The sequence below is a fragment of the Macaca fascicularis genome, chromosome 9 (assembly GCF_037993035.2).
Source record: "Macaca fascicularis isolate 582-1 chromosome 9, T2T-MFA8v1.1".
Taxonomy (NCBI): domain Eukaryota; kingdom Metazoa; phylum Chordata; class Mammalia; order Primates; family Cercopithecidae; genus Macaca; species Macaca fascicularis.
The window spans coordinates 410,022-428,042 of record NC_088383.1 but is presented as its reverse complement, the minus strand read 5'-3'; the positions used below and the strand labels follow the sequence as shown (position 1 = coordinate 428,042).

The window sequence follows — 18,021 nt, the reverse complement described above, 5'->3', positions numbered from 1 at the left end:
GTCTTGCTCCAGTTCTCAGAGGGAATGCTTTCACCTTTTTCCCATTATTATGTTGGCTGTTCATTTGTCATAGATACCTTTTATTAAGGTATGTCCCTTGTATGCCTATTTTGCTGAGAGCTTTAATCATAAAGGGATGCTGGGGGGGGGGACCCAAGATGGCCGAATAGGAACAGCTCCAGCCTCCAGCTCCCAGTGTGAGTGACACAGAAGACAGGTGATTTCTGCATTTTCAACTGAGGTACCGGGTTCATCTCACTGGGGCATGTCAGACAGTCAGTGCTGGTCAGTGGGTGCAGCCTGACCAGCGAGAGTTGAAGCAGGGTGAGGCATCACCTTGCCTGGGAAGTGCAAGGGGGAAGGGAATTCCTTTTCCTAGCCAAGGGAAACTGAGACACACAACATCTGGAAAATCGGGCAACTCCCACCCTAATCCTGTGTTTTACCAAGGGTCTTAGCAAACAGCACACCAGGAGATTATATCCCACACCTGGCCCAGAAGGTCCCACACCCATGGAGCCTCCCTCATTGCTAGTGCAGCAGTCTGAGATCTAACTGCAAGGCAGCAGTGAGGCTGGGGGAGGGGCACCGACCATTGCTGAGGCTTAAGTAAGTAAACAAAGCTGCTGGGAAGCTCGAATTGAGTGGAGCCCACCGCAGCTCAAGGAGGCCTGCCTGCTTCTGTAGACTCCACATCTGGGGACAGGGCATAGCTAAACAAAAGCAGGAGAAACCTCTGCAGATGTAAATGTCCCTGTCTGACAGCTTTGAAGAGAGCAGTGATTCTCCCAGCATGGAGGTTGAGATCTGAGAATGGACAGACTGTCTGCTCAAGTGGGTCTCTGATGCCTGAGTAACCTAACTGGGAGACATCCCCCACTAGGTGCAGACCGACACCTCACACCTCACATGGCTGGGTACACCTCTGAGATGAAGCTTCTGGAGCAAGAATCAGACAGCAACACTCACTGTTCAGCAATATTCTATCTTCTGTAGCCTCCGCTGCTGATACCCAGGCAAACAGGGTCTGGAGTGGACCTCGAGCAAACTCCAACCGACCTGCAGCTGACGGTCCTGTTAGAAGGAAAAATAAACAGAAAGGACATCCACACTAAAACCCTATCTGTACGTCACCATCATCAAAGACCAAAGGTAGATAAAACCACAAAGATGCGGAAAAAACAGTAGAAAAGCTGAAAATTCTAAAAACCAGAGTGCTTTCTCTCCCCCTCCAAAGGAACGCAGCTCCTTGCCAGCAATGGAACAAAGCTGGGTGGAGAATAACTTCGACGAGTTGAGAGAAGAAGGCTTCAGACGATCAAACTTCTCCAAGCTAAAGGAGGAAGTTCAAACCCACCGCAAAGAAGCTAAAAGCCTTGAAAAAAGATTAGACAAATGGCTAACTAGAATAACCAGTGTAGAGGTGTCCTTAAATGACCTGATAGAGCTGAAAAGCATGGCAAGAGAACTACGTGACAAATGCACAAGCTTCAGTAACTGATTTGATCAACTGGAAGAAAGCGTATCAGTGATTAAAGATCAAATGAATGAAATGAAGTGAGAAGAGAAGTTCAGAGAGAAAAGAGTAAAAAGAAATGAACAAAGCCTCTAAGAAATATGGGACTATGTGAAAAGACCAAATCTACATCTGATTGGTATACCTGAAAGTGATGGGGAGAATGGAACCAAGTTGGAAAACACTCTTCAGGATATTATCCAGGAGAACTTCACCAACCTAGCAAGGCACAACAACATTCAAATTCAGGAAATACAGAGGATGCCACAAAGATATTCCTCAAGAAGAGCAACTCCAAGACACATAATTTCCAGATTCATCAAAGTTGAAATGAAGGAAAAAATGTTAAGGGAAGCCAGAGAAAGGTTGGGTTATCCACAAAGGGAAGCCCATCACACTAGCAGCAGATCTTTTGGCAGAAACACTACAAGCCAGAAGAGAGTGGGGGCCAATATTCAACATTCTTAAAGAAAAGAATTTTCAACCCAGAATTTCATATCCAGCCAAACTAAGCATCATAAGTGAAGGAGAAATAAAATCCTTTACAGACATGCAAATGCTGAGAGATTTTGTCATCACCAGGCTTGCCCTTCAAGAGCTCCTGAAGGAAACACTAAACATGGAAAGGAACAACCATTACCAGCCACTGCAAAAACATGCCAAAATGTAAAGACCATTGATGCTAGGAATAAACTGCATCAACTAACAAGCAAAATAACCAGCTAACATCATAATGACAGGATCAAATTCACACATAACAATATCAACCTTAAATGTAAATGGGCTAAATGGTCCAATTAAAAGACACAGACTGGCAAATTGGATAAAGAGTCAAGACCCATCAGTGTGCTGTATTCAGGAGACCCATCTCATGTGCAGAGACACACATAGGCTCAAAATAAAGGGATGGAGGAAGATCTACCAAGCAAATGGAAAACAGAAAAAGGCAGGGGTTGCAATCCTAGTCTCTGATAACACAGACTTTAAACCAACAAAGATGAAAAGAGACAAAGAAGACCATTACATAATGATAAAGGGTTCAATTCAATAAGAAGAGCTAACTATCCTAAATATATAGGCACCCAATACAGGAGCACCCAGATTAATAATTCCTAAACAGTATAATTGTGAATTAGCAATGAGCATATTTTTGAAAGTTCTTTAAGAGATTCAAGCAAGCACCCAGGTTTGAGAGCCATTGACACAAGGCAATCCTGTCACTCACAGATGAAGCTGTTAAGACATCCAGATCAGTCGGAGCTGATAGTCACTGCACACTGGTGGATGTGCCATGGGCACTGCTGGTTGTTATGACCACCATCTTTTCTCATTGGTCAATGGCCATCCTGTGTCCGTAATGATGGTTAGTGTCCATGATAAAAATTTCAAATACAATTATATTTTGCAGCTAATAAGGAGTAACATTGAATTAGCACTCAGAATCTTCCTACCATGAAGTCAGTTGTGTGTTCTCTGCATTCCCTGACCCTCACTTTTTGTGTAGAGTTTTGTTTATTACCTGATGAATAGAACAAAACTTGTTTTTGCCCATTAAACAGGTAGTTCATGTTTTTGAAAGATAAGCATTATCTTTCCTTTATCACTTCTAATAATTTAACTCTGTAGTCCTGATCAGTGTGGCTTACAAACTGGAAGACAAAAGACATTTTAAAAAACGTAATAGCTAAGTTAGTTTTTGAAGCTATTAATATTGCTAAAATTAATGCTATAGAAAAGAGAAAAAAGCATGCTGAATAGAACTCTGTTCTTAGAGATTTCTCCTGAAAAAGTCACATGTTATTTCTTCTCACCTCCATTGGCAAAAAACAAAAAACAAAAAAAACCCTACTATGTGGTCATACCAAAATTTAAGTAGGTGGGTTGGAGTAGTCAGAATGCATTCATAAAAACTGAACTGAAAATATTTGGAGAACAGCACCAATGACTATCGTGAATGCCAACATGCATCCCTAACAACCCCGTGCTGTTACTCTCCAAACTTTTTATGTCTTGCAAAGTATTAGAACTTCCTATCTGAAGCCATACCACTCAGAGGGACTGCAAAATACATAATGACATCTCCTTTAGGATGTCCTTAGAGAATTCAAGGAAAAGAAGTTAAATAATTTAAAAAGTGCTTTTGGCCACAGCTATTTAGCAGTAGGGGGTAAGATTAGAGATAGATTGTAAAGACAATAGTAGGGTTAGGGTTAGGATTAGGGTCTGGGTCAGAGTCAGGGCCGGAAGTATGGTTAGAGGTGGGGTCATGGTCAGGGTCAAGATCAGAGTCAGGGTCAATGTCTAGAGACAGGATTGGGGTTAGAATTAGAATCAGAGCTTTGTTCTCCTCAGGACCCACCTGAGGAGAGGTCACGGCTTTGGAGCACCTTGTCCTCAAAACTGACCTGGGGAGACGCAGCTGTGGGCCGATGAGGAAGGTGAGGCAAAAGCTTCCTGTCTGCCCCCATGTGCTAAAGAGGGAGATCTGCCATGGGCTTTACTTCACACATTATGTTCTACAAGTCTTGTTTTACAAAAGCATCCCTTCCTTGAGGCTTTGGTTGCTAATCATCACAGCGTGTCATAACATATGGAAAGATTTGGGTTTGCTTCAGCGGGGAGATCTTGGTATAGAGAAAGGAGAAATGCTTAGAGCCACCTCAGGACAGTTGGGATGAAAGCTGGGGATGGGCGGAGGCTGGAGGAAACATGTGCACCCCCTGTAAACACTTTTATTCATGTTTTCATTACTAATTTTTCTTACAGTGTTAAAGTAGTAAAAATGGTATTGAAAAATTGAAAAGTAGGTATATTAAAACTTGCAACATTATTTAAGTCTAAATATATTATTTGTACCTCATCAACATTTTTTATTTTGTTGAGAAAGTCTAAGGTTAATTGGCAGCATATTTTAATAGTAGATAGAATAATGTCTGTTTTATAAACATTGACATCCTACATTACATGTGTGAACCCCGAAAATCTGAGACAGGTCTCATATTTTTTAGAAAGTTTATTTTTCCAAGTTTGAGGATGCGCCTGTGATGCCTCTGCAGGAGGTCCTGACAACACGGGCCCAAGGTGGTCGGGGCCCAGCTTGGTTTTACACACTTTAGGGAGATATGAGACATCAATCAATATGTGAAAGATGTACCTTGGTTCAGTCCAGAAAGGTGAGACAACTTGAAGAGAAGGCCAGACAGGGAGCTTCCAGGTCATAGGTAGGTAAGAGACAAATGGTTTCATTCTTTTGAGTTGCTGGTTACTCTCTCCCGATGAGGCACTCAGATACGCATTTCTCTCAGTGAGCAAACGGGTGACTTTGGACAGAATGGGAGGCAGGTTTGCCCCCAGCAGCCCGAGCTTGACTTTTCGTTTTAGCTTAGTGATTTTGGGTCCTCAAGGTTGATTTTCCTTTCACAAAGTCTAACATGTTTTCCTATGAGCATTGAGTATTCATTGTGTATTTTATTACACAAGGCATGGATTTTTAAAAAATCATCAACTTCATGACTAGCTATATAGACATAACTACATAGAGGTTCAACTAAATTTGGAAACATTCCACAGTTTTGGTTTCTAATACTTCTTTGTGATTCTTTAAAAGGTAAAGTATATATATTTTTTTTCCGTAAAGCATAGTAACATCTAAAATCACCCGTAGAAATGTCCTGCTATTTTTTTTCCTCTAGTTTCCCCATTTTCTGCAAAGCCTCATTGAGGAAATTGACTTTGAATATCTTTTTACACTCTTCTGTTTTAGAAAGCTTTGTGGTAAAACATCGAATCTTCATGGTCACAAGTTCTGCTCACATTCTTTCTTTCTTTGAATATTTTTTTTCCCAGTGGCCAATATTTGATTCTGTTGTATTATGGCTAAAAGGTAGGCATGGAACAAAATAAAGACAAGAAGTCTTTGGAAGAAGTGATCCAGTCACAATGAATCAGTTTGCCTTTGGAACACATTTTTACAAAGTCACTCTTTTGAAAATATTTACTCATGAATTGAAACAGAGTCTGGTAGGTTTTTTTTTTTCCTGGCCTAAGGTGAACAGCATTTTAGAGAATGAACCCAGGACATAACCACAGCACAAGAAAAAAAATGATAAATAAGTTTATACATATGTGTTACCACTGTAACAGAAAACATGTAAAGAACATTTATTTTGATTTATATATCAGTCTGCATTGTTTAATTTTTTTGTGTCATAAATGCTCTTATTCAAAAAACAGGACTAGTTAACAGTGTCATTTACTAGCAATTCATGGTATAAATAATTAAACAAAGAAGTGTTTGAAAAATATAACAATGTTTTAAATACAGTTATATTTTATAGCAGTTTTTGACTTACACAGAAATTGCAAAAAAGAAAAATTGCAGAGATTTCCCTTGTAGCTTCAACCTACTTTCCTTTATTAACATCTTCTGTTAGTGTGTCTCACATGGCTTATTAATATCTTACATAATGTGTCACAGTTAATGAACAAATACTGATAGACTATCATTAACTAAAATTCATATTTCATTTGGATTCCCTTAGTTCCATCTTACCCTGACCCATCCAGGATCCCACATGACATGCAGTCATCACGTAGGCGGCTCCTGGATGTGACAGCGTGTCTGGCTTTCCATCTCATGATGACCTTGACAGTATTGAGGAGGATTGGTCAGGAATTTTGTAGAATGTCCCCCATTGTGATTAAACATGGAATTTTCCTTATAATTAGACTGGGGTTATGGGTCTGGAAGAAGTAGATCACAGAGGTGAAGTGCTACTCTTGTCACTTCATTTTCTCAAGGTGAAGTGTCACCTTTGATGTTCACTTGGATTGTTCGGTGGAGCTAGCTTGTCAGGTTTCTCCACTGTGACGTTATTTTTCCTCCTTTTCCATACTGCACGTGTTCTTTCGGAGCAAGTCACTATGCGGAGCCCACACTTACAGAGTGAGGAGCTCCATCTTCTTGATGGCTGACTGTCTACCTCAATTATTTGGAATTCTTTTGCAAAGGAGATTTCTATTCAACTCCATTTGCTTATTCACCTATGTATACAAACACAGACACCTAGATAATTACTTAAAGCTTTAGTTACTATTCAGCACTACAGTATTATGTTGCACAATTCATTCCTGTGTTGGTCATGGGTAGCTCTTTTTATTGGCTCCTGTTTTTCTTTTAATAAAAGAATTACTTTTTATTTATTTTTATTACATATTTTAATTTTTTTTCGTACATACTTTCTGATACTTCAAGATTATCCTGGCTCATATATTTACTGTCCCAGTTCTAGTATCAGACATTTCTTCAAAGAGCCTGATTCCTTTGAGAATGGTAGGAAAACTTACATCTGACTGCTGAATGAGCACATTGTATCTTGTCCCTCCTTAGCAATGCTAGGAAGTATATGTATGCATCTAATAGACCCATACACCCCTAATTATAAAGGTTTCTATGTAGAACTGTATGTATCTATATTAAACCAAATGTAAGTTTATGTTGATGTCTCTACCTCTGATCTACTATCACATGAATCATTCTAGCCTTCTCCCCTTGCTAATTTGTAACCTCCCACTTCAACAGTGAGAGACCTGGTTCCTACCATCTGCAACTTACGTAAGTCATTGTTTAATCCAGATACAGATACTGTGGTTTTACAATTGTTCACAATTACTCCTGTTGGAAAGAACTTTATAAAATGGAATCCAGTGATGAAGTGTAGTCCATTTGCCTTCAGCCTACAGAATCTATTCATTTTTGAAGTGATTAGGTCAACACCATTTTCCCTACACCTTCAGTGAGTTTTTTCCTACATTTGTGTCTTAGTCCGTTTTGTGCTTCTGTAACAGAATACCTGAGGCTGGGTAATTTGTAAGTAAAAAAGGTCCATTTGGCTCACAATACTGGTGGCTGGAATGTCCGAGATTAGGCCGTTGCATCTGGTGGGGCCTCAGTCTTTTTCATCTCATGGTGGAAAGTGGAAGGGGAGCAAGGGGTGCACCAGAGATCACATAGCAAGAGCGACAGCAGGAGGGACGCCAAGGAACCCAGACTCTTGTTAACTCCTACTCCTGCAGGAATTAATCCATTCCTGTGAGAGCAGAACTCACTCATCCCCATGGAGGACATTAACCTATTCATGAGGGATCCGTCCTCATGACCCAAACACCTTCCACTGGGCCCCACCGCCTCACACTGCCACACTGGGGGTCAAATTTCAACACGAGTTTTTGCAGGGACAAACCACATCCAAACCATAGTAATTTGTAGCATAGTTAATTTCTTTTTCACATGATGCATTCTGTGTTGGGATACTCCATATCCCGAATAATTTTATTTAATTTGAATAGAGTTTGGCTTACTCATTTGGCTGTAAAATTCTGCGTGTTTTGACACATGCGTAGTGGCAGGTGTCCGCTATTAAAGTATCATATGGAATGCTTCAAATCCCCAAACCATGGAGCCAATGGCTTCCCATCTGTGTAGTTTGCCTTCTCCAGAATCTCATTAAATGAAGTCACACTGTGTGTATTCTCCTCAGACTGTCTTCTTCCAGTTAGCAATGTGCATGCAAGATTCACTCATGTCTTTGTGTGACTTGATAGCTTGTTCCTTTCTATGGCTAAATAGTATTCCATTGCATGAATGTACCACAGTTTGGTTATGCATTTTGGGGAGCAAAACCTTCCTCTTCTAACTTTGTTCCAGGGTTGGAGACCTTCAAATTAACTGACAATAGATACATTAATAGGAGAGGCAATATTTGGCTTCTTATTCCACAAGTATCATTGTAGGACAAAATTCATCAGATGGCAGGATCCAGTTTACAAACAGGTAAAACTAGCCCAAAGACAAGAAACTAGACTAGAATCTGATAACCCGCAAGGGCTATAGATTTCCTTTTATTTATTTAAATTTTTTATTATACTTTAAGTTCTAGGGTACATGTGCACAACGTGCAGTTTTGTTACGTAGGTATATATGTGCCATGTTGGTTTGCTGCACCCATCTACTCGTCATTTACGTTACGTATAGTTTTCCTCAAAAAAGTTTTTTTTGAGACAGGGTCTGGCTCTGTCTCCCAGGCTGGAGTGCAAAGGTGCAATCTCAGCTCACTGCAACCTCTACCTCCTGGGTGCAAGCCATCCTCCCTCCTCAGCCTCGTGATTAGCTGGGACTACAGGCACCTGCCATCATGCCCATCTAATTTTTCTATTTTTAGTAGACATGAGGTTTCACCATGTTGCCCAGGCTGCTCTTGAACTCCTGGCCTCCCAAAGTGCTGGAATTATAGGCATGTGCCCCCATGCCCATCTGACTTATAGTTTTCCATTGAAACATAAAATTTATCTCTGTAGTAACCATTATTTTTGATCATAGATAATCAAAGTAAGATTATTCTTGTTTCAAAATTAAGTCTAGCCTTGTTAGATTTTGCCTGATGATTTATGTAAGTTTAGTAAGAACAAGAGCTGACCACATAGATGCTTTCAAGCTTCCTTGCTGCAAGTTTTCATACAGGATCTCAGATTGGACTTTTAAAGGCCTTATTGAGGCTAAAAGCCAAGCCAAGAACATACTATCAAATTTCAGCTGCAGACCTTATAGCTTTGTGTGAATTCCTCTCTGCTTGAGGCCCTCAAAATAGCCCCAAATTACTGGGCCTACAAGGAAATGACCTTCCTTACTAATCTGTAAGGCTGTGAACCCCATAATCTAGGTATCAGACTGGCTTTTCTCAGAGGGCTTTGTAAGCATTGACTCCATAAAAGTCAACCTTAGTTCCTTACAATTGCTGGTCATAACTGGTCTGAGGTACACTTCCTAAATATGATATTTCAGTAAAAACCTTGATAATATAGCCAAAGTTTCCAATTATGTCCTGTTACAAGGTGAACAGATTCTTACTGGACTTTTGCTAACAACTATATTGTCATGAAAGTAAGAGTATTAAGAATTTCAAAATTCTAGAGAAATCAGGTGGGGAAAAAAAGATAAATGCTCCATTTCTGTTTACAAAAGCATAATCTACTAAAATTGTTGTGAGTTAGAGTTAGCTTGAGAGTGGCCAGGTGTGGTGTGTAATCCCAGCACTTTGGGAGTCCGAGATGGGCAGATCATGAGGTCAGGAGATGAAGACCATCCTGGCTAACATGGTGAAACCCCATCTCTACTAAAAAATACAAGAAATTAGCTGGCGTGGTGGTGGGCACCTGTAGTTCCAGCTACTCGGGAGGCTGAGGCAGGAGAATGGCGTGAATCCGGGAGGCAGAGCTTGCAGTGAGCTGAGATCGCACCACTGCACTCCAGCCTGGGTGACAGAGCGAGACTCCATCTCAAAAAAACCAAAAAAACAAAAAAACAAAAACAAGAGTTAACTTAAGAGAAAGAGATTTCTTTTTTTTCTTTCTTTTTTGAGACTGAGTGTCACTCTGTCTCAATTTCTCAGTGTGGTAGGCAAAAACATGTTTATTAACAGGCCAAAATATCTAGTTTCTCTGTAAAAGTAAGAAGCCAAAACTATATAAACTTGAATTACTTATGTTCAGTAATTAATGTTTTAGTATTGTATCTTATTTATAAATGATGTAGATATTTAATGGAAATATTTTACTTAGCTTAACTTTAAGGTTAAAAATTACCAAAAGTATTTTGGAAACTACTATTAGGCAGATTTACTGTAAAAAACTTATTATTGTAATAATGTTTTTCGCTTTTCACAAGATGGCACTAAAAATGAAGGAAACTCCTGCCCCTCCTAAAGCCCAAGCCAAAGCAAAGGCTTTAAAGGCCAAGAAGGCAGTGTTGAAATGTGTTCACAGCCTCCCCAAAAAAGAAGATCTGCACCTCACTCACCTTCCAGCATCCCAAGACACTGCAACTGCGGAGGCAGCCCAGATATCCTGGGAAGAGCGCCCCCCTGGAGAAACAAGCTTGACCATCATGCTATCATCAAGTTTCCACTGACCACTGAGTCAGCCATGAAGAAGATAGAAGACAACAACATGCTTGTGTTCACTGTCAATGTTAAAGCCAACAAGCACTGGATCAAACAGACTGTGAAGAAGCTCTGGGACGTGGATGTGGCCACAGTCAACGTCCTGATTCGGCCTGATGGAGAGAAGAAGGCATATGTTTGACTGGCTCCTGATTACGATGCTTTGGATGTTGCCAACAAACTTGGGATCATCTAAACTGAGTCCAGCTAGCTGATTCTAAATAGATGTATATCTTTTCACCCTAAAAAAAAGGAAATAATGTTTTTCATAAGAATGACAACTTAAAATCTTAAAGCTTATAGATTTGATTCTAATTATCTAGTAAGTATAATATTAGCTTCTTGCAAGCACTCAAGCAGAATAGAAACTTGTTTGTTGGCCGGGCAGGAGGCCTACCATGAGTATACTGTGAGCAAGAGGACCCTGCAGTGTCCTTAGCTGCCAGCAGGTGGCGCACGGGCACCACACCATGAGCAAGAGGACCCTGCAGTGTCCTGGTCGGCAGCAGGGGGCGTGCTGCCACCACACTGTGAGCAAGAGGATCGTGTAGTGCCCCCAGCGGCCAGAAGGGGGCATGCCCCCACTACAAGGCAAGCAAGAGGGCCCGGCAGTGTCCCCAGTTGCCTGCATCGGGAGTGCTGCCACTACACTGTGAGCAAGAGAGCCCTGCAACGTCCCCAACTGCCAGCAGGCGGCGTGCCGTCACTATACTGCGAGCAAGAGGGCCCTGCAGTGCCCCAACGCCAGCAGGGGGTGCTGGCCACCAGTGTAAGAAAGAGGGCCCTGCAGTTGCTCTAGTCGCCAGCAGGGGGCGCACTGGCACAGCACTGTGAGCAAAAGGGCCCTGTAGTGCGCGGCTGCAAGCAGAGGTCACCGGAGCCCGGCTTTTCACATTACTGATGTTTCGCCCGTCTGTGCGCCGCTCCCCTCGCGGCGTGCATCTCTGCGCCTGCTCTGCGCCCCTTCAGGCCCACGCGGCGTGCGTCTCTGCGCCTGCGCCGCGACCCCCCCCCCCCCCCCCCGCCTGCGACTCTGCGCTTGCGCGGTGCCGGCCTGCGACTCTGCGCCTGCGCCGGCCTGCCCCGCGCCTGGCGTGCGACTCTGCACCAGCGCCAGCGTTGTACCTTTGTGAGGGCGGAGCTGCATTCTCCTCAGCCCAGACACTGAGAGCATCGCGAGGGCGGAGCTGTGTTCTCCTCTGCACAGACCTCGGGGGTACCTTGAAGACAGAGCAGCGTTCTACTCTGCCCAGACCCTGGCGTGGGGGGCACCGCGAGGACGGAGCTGCGTTGTGCTCAGCACGGACGTTGGCGGCACCGCCTCGCTTTGGGACAACTCGGGGCCGCATCCACAGTGAATAAAATCCTTCCTGTTTCTAGCCCTGAATAACGAAGGTCAGAGACTACTTAGAATGGTTCAGTGTGGAAAACGGGAAACCGAAATCCCCTCTGAATCCTGTGCACAGAGGTTCTCTCCACCCAAGGGTTAGGGTTAGGATTTTAGGGTTAGGGTTTTAGGGTTAGGGCGAGGGCGAGCGTTAGAGGGTAGAGGGTTAGAGGGTTAGGGTTGTGAGGGTTAGGGTTAGGGGTTAGGGTCAGGGTTCGGAGTCAGGGTCGGGTTAGGGGCTAGGGTTGGGGGTTAGGGTTAGGGTTTAGGGTTAGGTTTAGGGTTTAGGGTCGGGGTCAGAGTCAGGGTCAGGGTTAGGGTTAAGGTTTAGGGTTAGGGCTAGGGCTAGGTTTAGGGCTTAGGGTTGGGGTTAAGGTTCGGGTTAGGGGTTAAGGGTTGGGGTTGGGGTTAGAGGTGAGGGTGAGGGTTAGGGTCAGGGTTAGAGGTTAGGGTCAGGGTTAGGGGTCAGGGTCGGGTTCAGTGTCGGGGTCAAGGTTAGGGTTAGGGGTTAAGGTTTAGCGTTAGGGGTAGGGTTAGGGTTGGGTTAGCGGTAGGGTTAGGGTTAGGGTTGGGTTAGGGTTAGTGTTAGGGCTAGGACTAGGGTTAGGGGTTAGGGTTAGGGTTGGGTTAGGGTTAGTGTTAGGGCTAGGGCTAGGACTAGGACTAGGGTTAGGGGTTAGGGTTAGGGTTGGTTTAGGGTGAGGGTTTGGTTCCATGTTAGGGTTAAGATTCAAGTTAGGATTCGTGTTCTGTTTTGGGTTAGGTTTAAGGTTAGGGTTTGGGTTCGGGTTAGCGTTCGTGTTTGGTTTCAGGTTAGGTTTGAAGCCGTTCTCCTGCCTCAGCCTCCCGAGTAGCTGGCATTATAGGCACACACCACCATGCCCAGCTAATTTTTTTATTTTTCGTAGTGACAGTGTTTCACCATGTTTCCCAGGTTTCTCTGGAACTCCTGACATCAAGTAATCCACCTGCCTCTGCCTTCCAAAGTGCTGGGATTACAGGCATGAGCCACTGTACCCAGCCTTCACTTTCTTCTCTGTGTCAGAGATCTCTAGCAAGATACCTTTTCAGAACTTTTATTGCAACGGAAGTATTTCAGAACTTTGTCAGGTTAAACTGTTAAGGGTATGTCTGTTTTTCTATGATACACTCAATTTAGGAATGTATGACTCAGTAATGAAAGTTGATCTGGCATCACCCTTGGCATTTGAGTTCCTAGGTGGAGAAGGGTGTGTTTTCAGGCATGATAATGGCTTACAGGAATGCAGCACCCCAAGAGGACCCTAGCAATTGGGAGAATTATGTTTACATGACACTAAGCCCCAAATAACCTTAAATTCTAAATAAAAGTTCCAAGGGTAATTTGTATAAGGGTCTTGTTTTTTGTTTTTTGTTTTGAGATGGAGTCTCACTCTGTCACCCAGGCTGAACTGCTGTGGCATGATCTTGGCTCACTGCCACCTCCACCTCCCGAGTTCAAGTGATTCTCCTGCCTTACCCTCCAAAGTAGCTGAAATTACAGGTGCCTGCCACTATGCCCAGCTAATTTTTTGTATTTTTAGTAGAGATGGGGTTTCACCATGTTGGCCAGGCTGGTCTCGAACTCCTGACCTCGTGATTTGCCCGCCCCAGCCTCCCAAAGTGCTGGGATTACGGGCGTGAGCCACCGCACCCAGCCAGGGCCTTGTTTTTAAAGAAAATAAATTATATGACAGATTTGTTTCATATACATATATATATATATATAAAAACTATACTCGTGAACATTTTACTCAACGTTTAAAAATCTTTAAGACCTTTCAGTACATAAAGCTTACATAACAAAATCTAGCAAAAGTGTATAAAATCTAAACACATTTCTAAAAGAAAGGGTGAGGCTTTCAGGGTGGCTATGCTGTGTTGAACGTGGGCAGTGTTCTCTCTCTCGTGGTTTTGCTTATATGGCAGTTCCAGCTCACAAGAGCCCTTGGAGCCTGTCTGTTGGCCTGCATCCTGTGTCATTTGGCAAGTGAGATCTGTTTAATATAAGATGTCCATAAAGCCAAGGTTATGATATCTAAAAATAATCAACAGTAATTCCCCAGAAATTTTGTCTTTTTTGACCAAGCCACTCGTGCAATGTGGAGTCACTGCATTATATGCAAAAAGAATAGTGCCCTCACTCCAGAGTCTGAACCAGAACTGACCCTCAGTGGTGACTCCCCCTTTATTCTGGAGGTGTTAACATTAGCTGTGGCAATGTAAAAACGGTGTTTCTGGAGGCAGTGGGGGCCGAGAATGGAAAATCCTCTGCAGCCGTCAACATGGAGAGTGAGACAATGCAGGTGTTGACTCACGGAACTGGACGAGAATCTACTAGCCCTTCTCCAGTGAGAGTCTCTGTCATTTCATAGAAGGCTTAAACGCAGGGAGGGCATGGGGATTCCGTGTAAACTTCAGTAAGGTGCATAAACAGAGGCCGTGATGTGTTTTTTCTCCGACCTTTTCCAGGGAGATCTGACCCCAGGGTTGCAGCGTGATGCTCACTAACAGAAACTGACTCAATTGTGTTATGTCTCTGATCTTTTCCAAGGACATCTGGACCCAGGGTCGCAGTGTGATGCTCACTAACAGAAACTGATTCAATTGTGTTTCCAGGTTTTGGGGAATATCTTTAATTACTGCATGAATGTTTGTAAACTGTTGGGGCTAAATACGAAAGTTGCTCTTCAGGTGCCGTCTCCACCGAGCCACTGTGTACATTTTCTTTCTCTCTCTTGCAGCTGTTCTCTTCCTACAAACTGAACGAAAATGAAAAGGAAGTCATTTCTGCATGTGTCACAGAGGCATCCTTTGGTTCTAAAGGGAGCTGAGTTGGATTCCACAAGCGTATGGTCCTTGTAGCATGTGAATAGGAGTCAGTCACAGACGAGAAGGAAGGGTTCGGGGGAGACTGTCACCGCCCTGTCCAGGCTAACACTCCAGCTGCCCAGGTGACAGGCTGGCCTGTGTTTGTGTTGTGTAAGTGTGTACAGCTGCTAATGTAGGGTCCAGAAACATCTTACAGAGTAAGCCTATCCCTACATGTAGTTTTATGTGGGTATAAATTCATTTCAGTTCTTAACATGAACATTTGTACAGTGCTTCCAAGTGAGGGTTTGACTGCCTTACATCTGCAATCCTTCAAGTTTATCCTTCTTGGAGTCAGTGTCGTGAACGTTTTCCCCTAGGTCAAGAGTCTGCTCTCAACATGATGTTCTCTAATTACACGGCTTCATACAACTCCCAGCTCTGTGGACATATATTTTTGTATTTAAGGTGTTCCTTCTTTTACTTCTGTTTATCGTTCATCCTTGACACTGCTCTTTTCCCACTGTCTTTATCTCAGGTCCTTTCCAAGCTTTCATCCTGGCTGACTTCTTTTAAGTAATGGAAGGAGAGGACGTGGGGTCAGTCAGCCTGACTTCCAATCCCTTCTCCACCCATTGTGGGGAAAAGAAAGAGATCAGCCTGTTACTGTGTCTATATAGAAAGAAGTAGACATAAGAGGCTCCATTTTGTTCTGTATTTGAGATGCTGTTAATCTGTGACCCTACCCCCAACCTTGTCCTTGCAAGAGACATGTGCTGTGGTGACTCAAGATTTAATGGATTTTGGGCGTGCAGGATGTGTCTTTGTTAAACAAGCGCCTGAAGGCAGCTTGCTGGTTAAAAGTCATCACCATTCTCTTAATTTCAACTACCCAGGGACACCTACACTGCCAAAGATTGCAGGGACCTCTGCCTAGAAAAGCTAGATATTGTCCAAGGTTTATCCCCATGTGATAGGATGAAACAATGCTGCTAAAAGGTTTATGGAGATGTTTGCATATGTATCTCAAGGCACAGCATTTTCCTTTAAACTTATTCATGTCACAGAGATCCTTGTTCTTATGTCTTACTGCTGATTTCCTCCCTAAAAACGATCCTATTGTCCTGCCACTCCCTTATCTTTAAGATGGTAAAGATAATTATCTATAAATACTAAGGGAACTCAGAGACCGGTGCCGGCGTGGGTCCTCTGTAAGCTGAGCGCCGGTCCCGTGGGCCCCGCTTTTCTTTCTCTATACTTTGTCTCTGTGTCTTATTTCTTTTCTCAAGTCTCTTGTTCCACCTAACAAGAAACACCCACAGGTGTGGAGGGGCAGGCCACCCCTTCAACCCATTACTTGACAAATTAAAGCTGTCATAAATTAGGCTTCATTTATGTCATCCTGGATTTCTCAAGAGTTACAATTTTTTGATACATTAATTACAATTATAGGATCGTTTAAAGATCAAACAAGACAATGTATATTGATGTGTTTTGTAATATTTGTTGTTGTTTGTTTGTTTGAGACTGAGTCTCACTCTGTCACCCAGGCTGGGGTTCAGTGGCATGAGTGAACCTTGGCTCACTGCAACCTCCGCCTCCTGGGTTCAAGCGATTTTCCCGTCTCAACCTCCTGAGTAGCTGGGACTACAGGTGCCTGCCACCACACTTGGCTAATTTTTGTATTTTTAGTAGAGATGGGGTTTCACCATATTGACCAGGCTGGTCTTGAACTCCTGACCTTGTGATTCACCCAACTCGGCCTCCCAAAGTGCTGGAATTATAGATGTGAGCCACCGCGCCTGGACTGTAATCTTTAAAGCTCAATAGAAATGTAAGATCTTGCTATTATTATGCGATGATAAAGTCTTTCATTCTTTGCTTTTTCCTTGGTTGCTGGCCTAGAAATTGAATCAATTCTGTTCTCTCTTTTTTTAAAAAAATAATCTTGAACGTGTGAAATTGCTGATATTTTAATATGTTGCTGATGTTTGATCTATTTGAATGGTAGCTTCCTATGGTTTCTTCTAGTAGTTAAAACTATCAGGCCAGGCATGGTGGCTCATGCCTATAGTGCCAGCACTTTGGGAGGCCAAGGTGGGCAGATCACCTGAGGTCAGGAATTTGAGACCAGCCTGACCAACATGGTGAAATCCTGTGTCTACTTAAAATACAAAAATTGGCAGGAGAACCATTTGAACCCGGGAGAGGAAGGTTGCAGTGAGCTGAGATTGCATCACTGTACTCCAGTCTGGGCAACAGAGTGAGACTCTGACAAAAAACAAAAACAAAAACAGAAAGAAAAAACTATATCAAAGTGATATATTTGTATAGTGAAACCCCAGACAGTGCCACTAAGTGAATGATGATATAATACTCTTATTTCTTATTTTGCTATGACGTTAGTTTCTCAACAATCACTCCACCTGCCGGTTTGGTCTTTTTTCCCATTGGGATTGGTTTCCCTTAAATGTCTGGTGATTCTTCATTGTACACATTTAATAGTGACACAGGAAGAAGAAGAAAGGAGTCTGTTATCATTAGTAAAAGGCTCGTCTAGAGGTTTTTTTTTCCGGGAGTCGATAGGGTTTCCACATGTTAGTAAGTGATGTCTTTGGTCTAGACGGTTTCCTTTCTCTGGAGAAAAACTTCTCCTCTCCTCTCTGGAAGGCAGGTGCTTGCTGTTGGTTGTTGGTGTTCTACTCACTGGTTACCTGAGGGGTGGGGTGCAGGCATCGGTGAGGTAGGATAACAAGGGTTGACTGTTAATGTACAGATTTTAATCAACCTTCCTGTTTTCTGAAGCCTGCCTCACTTCTCTGCCCCTCACCCCCAGGAAGGTCCACAGATGATGCTCCTTCTCAAGGCTGCGAGGCCATCAAATCACTTTTTTGTCTCTGCTGCTCTCTCTACGTGATGGATAACCATCATGGTTTCTTGGGAGGGCAAGGAAACAACTGGGTCAGTATTTGGTCTACCATCTTTAAGTTGGAAGCTTCTTCTTCCAACTGAAGCTAGAATAACAAAGCTTGAGAAAGCGTTTTTAAAATATCTAGTATCTCAACTTTTGGGGACAATTTGAATATCTTAAGGCACTAAGTAACTGAGTTTTCTGAAAAGGGTGATGGGGGAACCATTAATTAATTAATTAATCTCTGCTTTAAATATATTGCACCAGGTTTGTGTATTATAATTCACACTCAAAAAGTACAGATTTAATTTTGATATATTTTCTTTGAAGAAATAGCTTAACTACTCTTCAGTGCTGCATTTACGATGTGGCCAAATCTTTG

At 42.8% G+C, this 18,021-nt stretch overlaps 1 long non-coding RNA gene across 1 annotated transcript in view; it reads left to right on the top strand.

Annotated features, from left to right (window-relative positions):
• LOC123575493 (uncharacterized) overlaps positions 1-10,772 on the top strand; it is a 41,594-nt gene extending 30,822 nt beyond the window's left edge. Inside the window, exon 6 of the long non-coding RNA XR_010577737.2 lies at positions 10,239-10,772. This is a non-coding gene — a long non-coding RNA (uncharacterized lncRNA). The remainder of the gene's footprint in view (positions 1-10,238) is intronic.
• Positions 10,773-18,021: the final 7,249 nt, after the last annotated feature.